The sequence below is a fragment of the Cotesia glomerata genome, linkage group LG8 (genome assembly GCF_020080835.1).
Source record: "Cotesia glomerata isolate CgM1 linkage group LG8, MPM_Cglom_v2.3, whole genome shotgun sequence".
Lineage (NCBI taxonomy): Eukaryota > Metazoa > Arthropoda > Insecta > Hymenoptera > Braconidae > Cotesia > Cotesia glomerata.
In genome coordinates this window covers 19,298,937-19,306,112 of record NC_058165.1, presented here as the reverse complement: position 1 = coordinate 19,306,112, position 7,176 = coordinate 19,298,937, and the positions used below count along the sequence as shown (strand labels likewise).

General features: G+C 25.4%; 1 long non-coding RNA gene across 1 annotated transcript; it reads left to right on the top strand.

The window, feature by feature from the left end:
* Window positions 1–446: 446 nt before the first annotated feature.
* Window positions 447–3,257, top strand: LOC123270347. The gene is made up of 2 exons (XR_006510578.1): window positions 447–810; window positions 3,048–3,257. It is a non-coding gene; the product is annotated as an uncharacterized LOC123270347 (long non-coding RNA).
* Window positions 3,258–7,176: the final 3,919 nt, after the last annotated feature.

The window sequence follows — 7,176 nt, the reverse complement described above, 5'->3', positions numbered from 1 at the left end:
GCGTTATTATAAGCACCACCCATAGCAATTATCCCATAATTTATGACACTTTCAAAGAGTCCATAGTACACACTTTTAAGTACATTAATGTTAACAAATTTGGAAAGTTTGTAAAAGAGAAAAACAAAGTATCTTACTTTTTTGGACAATTCATTCACATGTATATTCCATTTCATTTGAGCATCAAAAAACAATCCCAGATATTTACAGTATTCTACTCTAAGAAGCTCTCTATTGTTTATTTTTAGTGTATAATTGACGGGAACACTATCTTTATAACTACCAAATGTAATATAGGTCGACTTATCTATGTTTAGTGAGAGTTGATTATCTCGTAGCCAAACATCAAGTATTTCTAGCCAATTATTCAAGATTGAACTAATTTCAATCCAGCTATTTCCTGTACATAGAATTGCCGTGTCGTCTGCATAAGCAACGATTGTAGGAGAAATTTTAATAAAAACCGAGTTTTTAAACTTTAAACTTTAGAATGATTATGGATTATTTTTAGATTTACACCCGAGTTTTTTCCATAAATGATAACGAGCGTAAGAAGCAAATAAATACCGAGCTCGTAGATGATAATGAAAGGGGATAGTATAAATATAATATTCAATTGATGCGTAGTATGTAGTTAAAACTTGAGCAGTTGATACGTTCAGAAATTAAAAAAATTAATAGTTATTGATATAATTATAGTAAAAAATTTATTATTGAATTGTAATGATGTGCAAATTGTTGGTTGTTATTTTACTCATCATTATGGCCGTGTCTTTGGTCGCTGCATCTTGTGGATATCATAATGATTATGTAATGTTTTAATACATTTTTTTTATTTTAATAAATTTGCAATTAAGATTTTAATTAAATTCTATGCAAAATGGGAAAATAATTAAAATTTTAAAATTTCCTAAATTCATTCTAATTTGGTCTTAATTTATTATTAAAAGTTTATATTTTACTAATTTGTAAAAAAAATTTTTTTTAATCAATAAGAAAATCAATTTTTCTCTCCTAGTAACTTTTCAGCCGTACTAACTTCTATCCGGGTCTAATGTTGTTTTAATAGTTTTAACAACAAATTCATTTTATCTTTGTTATTAACTAACATACTTATTATTATAGTTTTAAAAACAAATTTTCTTTATGTTCGTTATTAATTAACACCTAAGTTTATCAAGATCATGTTGTCAGCATGCTAAATCCTTTATTTGTGTTTTTTAATTAGTGTTTTTTAATTATCCTAAATAATTTATAGTTAAATATATAAACAATAATATTTCTAAAGTTGAAATAATATAAAAGTCTTTTTAATAAACAACTTGATGTAGACATTTAGTACTTGTCCCGCCAGTCACAAATGCCTGTCCCACCAGTCGCAATAAAAACAAATTTTTTTAATTGTTTCTACGTAGGTAATCAGTTTAATTCTTCGTAATATTGAATGTTTGTAGGATAAATTTAGTATTTTCGAGGGAAGTATTTTTTAAAAGTTTAGTGGTTGAACTGAAATTGGACTTTAAGTATACCTTTGGTAAGAGAGAAGGATTTTTCTTAGTCCCACCAGTCACACTCAGTCAAATGATAATTACGAGAAACATAAAAAGTAATGGAGGTTTTTGACAAAGAGATGTTGTTAATTAGTTATTCTTCTATATTATAAGATGAATTTTACTATAGTATAAGTTTCAGTCACATAATTATATATAATTAATGGAATTCCAGAGTGAAATTTCCCACCAGTCACTATGGAATGCCCCAAAATAATATTTTGCTTTATTAAGTAACGACTTTTGTAAAATTGCACTGTACTTTCTTAAAAATTAACGTTTTTAACGATATAAGCTCATCCCGATGTTACACTCATCAAGAGCTTTCATTTGAGTACCCACATGCATTTTTGATATATTTTTCATATATACATATATGAATATATAAAATATATGAAAAATTGATGTGGGTACTCAAATAAAAGGTCTTGAGGAGTGTAATGTCAAAGTGAGCTTATATCTTTAAAAATGTCAATAATCCACGAAATATAAGGTCATTTCTTAATTATTGACATTTTTGACGATATAAGCTCACCCCGATGTTACACTCATCAAGAGCTTTCATTTGAGTACCCACATACATTTTTGATATATTTTTCATATATACATATATATATAAATATACAAAATATATGAAAAATTGATGTGGGTACTCAAATAAAAGGTCTTGAGGAGTGTAATGTCAAAGTGAGCTTATATCTTTAAAAATGTCAATAATCCACGAAATATAAGGTCATTTCTTAATTATTGACATTTTTAACGATATAAGTTCATCCCGATGTTACACTTATCAAGAGCTTTCATTTGAGTACCCACATCCATTTTTGATATATTTTTCATATATACATATATAATATATATATAAATATATGAAAAATTTTTGTGGGTACTCAAATGAAAGGTCTCGATAAGTGTAATGTCAGAGTGAGCTTACATCTTTAAAAATGTCAATTCATATTTGAACAAATATTAAAATTCGAAATTTTGATTTTTTATGACTAAAAAAAATCACAATTCTTTTTAATAAATTAAAAATTTTCTTTAAAAATTTTAATGAATTTTTTTTTGTGATTATTCTTAAAGAAAATGATTAAAGATAAATGATAAAATGCATTTTGATATATTTTTCTTATATACATATATATAATTTATATATTTTGAAGATATAAGCTCATCTTGATGTTACACTCATCAAAAGCTTTCATTTGAGTACCCACATGCATTTTTGATATATTTTTCATATAGACATATATATATAAATATATATATATATATATATATATATATATATATATATATATATATATATATATATATATATATGAAAAATCAATGTGGGTACTCAAATGAAAGGTCTTCACAAGTGTAACATCAGAATGAGCTAATTTCTATAAAATTCTCAATAGTTCACGAGATACAAGGTCATTTAATTGAAATAATTAAATTTACAAAAAAAAAATAAAATTTTAAAAATTTATTATTTTTTTAATTTTTCAGTGTCAGAAAAATCGAGATTGTTGCGAAAGATTCTGCAACACTGCCCTTCCAAAGCCAGTCTGTGAGGACCATTGGAACCACAAAAAAGACCAGGGAGAGTAATAATCCATCTAAAATTCAATAAAAAGTGAAATAAAAATGTAAAACAAATGTATTTTTATTTGTATGTGTTATCATTTGATTAAAAATAAAGTAAAATAAATAAAATTAGATATTCCGGCCTTGAAGATGAGTACAAAGTATAACAGGTAAGCCGTCTTGTAGTATGTGTCCATGTAATTAATAACCAGTTATATTGAAAACTACTTTGCGCGTGTAATTTTGTATCCAACACGTTTCAATATCGATTCGATCCAAATATTACACTATTATAAATCACATTTATTTTATTTATCATTATAAGATGAGTGTTATTTAGCAGTGTGCTGTGTGTAGCCACGGAGAAAATATATTTAATTCAATTTAGTACTCCATTTATTCTCCGTGTCTTTTAAATTGATTTTTATATAAAACAATAATAATAACAATATTAATAAAAATTTTTTTTTTTATTTTTTATTTAAACAAACACTTTTTATTTTTTTATTTTTTATTTTTGCGAGTCTATTAGTATGGCGAATACATTTTAAATCAACCGGAAATCAGAGGAAACTCTGTACTGCATTTAAATTTTTTATGGTTAACATCATTGTTATTCAGGAGGTATTAGACAGTAGACATCTTTTTATGTAGATCTTTCTTAAAATTTAAGTTTTGAGAAAAAATATTTTTTCTTATTCTTAATGAAAAATGTTTTTATTATTAATATTTTTTAATTATTATTATTAACGCTTTATAGAATTGCATTTTTAAATCTAGACTTGAAATTTAATTGGAGTATTGTTTTGATTTGCACAGATTCCAAATGAGCATTGAAAGTTTTGGTTAAAGTCATTGCAAGTCTCATAAGTCAAGTTTAAATCTGTCTAGCTTCAAGTGCCAACAATTTTTCTGTTATTTAAAATTTTCTCAGTGACATCAATTTTTTATAGAAAATAAATTTAACATGTTTTTTACAAATTCTATTTAAATAAGTAGCCAATAGTATATTACACACCTAGGGAAGTAAAGTAAATGTCTCAGATCACATGTAATTGTTGGCCGAGGCGAAGCCGAGGTCAACAAACATGTGATCTAAGGCTTTCTTATTTACTTCCCGGAGGAGTGTATACTATTTTTGTCCGACGAAGGCGGAAAGCGGCAACTTAGTTTAGCGCAGCGGGACGAAAGTTGCCACTTTCCGCCCGGAGGGCAAAAATTTATTTTTCACGTATCTAGTGTTTGGAAAATCCATTCATTTTAATCTGTTACATTCCCGCACAGTAAAAAAATTTTCGTAAAATTTAACATAAAATTTTGTGTAGATGATTTTTTTACACAAAATTTATGTTAATTCTACACATACTGTTTGTATTGATGAAATCAACATAATTCTGTGTTAAAAGTAACACAAAAATATGTTAAAACTTTCATTGGCTGATTCTCAGATTTCTACACACTTAAATGTTATCCATAACACAAATAAAGTGTTGATTGTAACTTTTTCTTTGTGTTACTCAGATCAGCTGTCAAATATGTGAGTTTTACTAATAATTTAAATATATATATATATTTTGTGATTAAAAAAAATACATGAGCAATTGAAAATAATAAATTAAAGGAAAAATGCACATGTAGAAAATTAAAAAAACTGTAAGTTTATTTTCTAATAATTTATTAATTTCAATTATTTATTTTTTTGTCTAATTCAAAAAAATAAATGAAAATTAAGTTAGCCGACATCTGAAAATTTTTACAATTTTTTTTAATGAAAAAATTATTACAAAAAAATTAAAAAAAAAAAATTTCACTTGTAGAAAATTTGAAGAATTATTCGTGTAATTTTTTTTAAGTATTTTTTAACTTGTAAATAATTTGTCAAAAAAAATCAACATGTCTGCTAGATTCATAATCATAAAATTTATAATTTTTCTTATTTTATTTATTTCCTCATAATTTAAAATTTATTCTGTCTTCTAGATTCACACTAGAAAGGACATTAACCTTGTAATGAATTTTAAGGTTACAATTCTGTTATCGGATGTTTTAATATAAATTACCCTTTATTTACTTAGTTTTTAATTGCTATACACTACAATTGTATATTTATTAGCTGCATTTAAGTATTTTACGTAATGACACAAATCAAAATCCACCAAATTAAAATGACGTTGAGGCTATCACATTTACATGTCTATCTTGTGTGGCATACGTGACTATATATGAAGAATTCTTTAACATAAATTTTGTGTTGGTTGGCCAGTAACATTAAAAAAGTGTAGTTTTACTTTGAATTAACACTTGAGTGTGTTAAAAAATGGATGGATTGATCAATACAAACCGTTTGTGTAGAATTAACATAAATTTTATGTAAAAAAAACATCTACACAAAATTTTATGTTAAATTTTACGAAAATTTTTTTACTGTGCGAGATCCCGCAATAACAACAATTTATAAGTTATGTAATCAGCAAAAATAACATGTATGTAAAACTGTTAGTCCGTTGACTGAATTACTACATGTAATGTTAAGTTTTGGAAACTTTACAATGACTTTTTTCCCGCTGCTAATGAGACGTTTGTTGTAAGGAAATTTTTAGTAAATGTTATTGAAACTCAATAGACATGGCCTGAATTTCATGTTTCAAAAAGTCCTAGTTTATAAACAACAACATTTTTAGTAGATTTCATAGAAATCTAACTATTTTATTTCATGGAACCAATTATCATAACCAAACACACGATCAGTATATAAATATAAATTTTCAACACTTAGTTCACCAGACATAATTAGCTTCTTTCTTAAACTTTTTTTAAATTACGTTAAATCAATCAAATGTTAAGGTTATGTAATAAAAACATAAGAAAATCGTATTAAAAACAAATGAATGAAAAATGCGAGTCTTTTGTTTTTATTAGCGGGAAAAAATGTATATAAAAGTAAATCGTAAAAAAATGAGAAAGGGTTAATACACTGTAAAAAAAAGTGGTGTTAAAATGGACTCATTTTAACACCGCTATGTAATACCTGTGTATTAACACCGGTGTAGCGGTGCTCTTTTGCGGTGTTAAAAATCCGGTGTTAAACCGGTGTAATATCGGTGTAACCGGTGTAACAGTAGAATAAATTTACACCGTATCGAAGGATGAATATTACATGATCCATAAAACACAATTAATATTCAATATTTATCAAAATGAGACAAGTAACATTTATTTAAGAATTTTCAATTTATAAAATTACGCAGAAATCGATTTAATGAATGTTATACAACAAGTTAAATAGTATTTACAATATTAAATGTTTAGGAACAATATAATAATCATTTTTATCGTAACCATGATGTTTCTCACAATATAATGGATGTTTTAAACATGATAAATCTACAGCTGTGCAAAAATAAATTATCTCTGTGAAAATCATTTGAAAAACGTTCAAAATTATTGCAAAATTGTTCTAAAAATGTTTCAAATTTGTTGTAAAAACATTCTAAAACTTTCCAAGAAATGTTCCATAATTGTCTCAAAAATATCCGAAAAATGTCTCAAAAGTATTCAAAATTTGTTCTCAAATAGTTAAAAAAATGTTTTAAGATTATTCAAAAAAGGTTCCACATAAGATTTAAGGACAAAATTTCAACTAAATTGCTTCAAATAAATTGCATTGATTCTAAAATTATCTTAGAAGTATTCCGAAAATCTTCAAAAAAATACTTAAAAGTTATGAAATAATTACTAAAATCCACTATTTTAGAGTTGCCGATTATCTATATGATGTCCTAAAATTGTCCTTTAATAATGGTGTCAAAGTAACACGGATTGAAAATTTACACCGAGAGAATATCACACCACTATTTCACACTACACGGCCGTGGAAAGTGCTCTGGGTCCATTTTTACATCGAAATTTTTTACAGTGTATTTATTTTAATCAAAAATTTTTATCTACTTAATATTTTATTATTTTAAACTTTCTAAATTAAATATTAACTTTTTTTGATTACTTATCTTTAATTATTAAACATAAAAAGTTTAATTATAAAAATTATGTT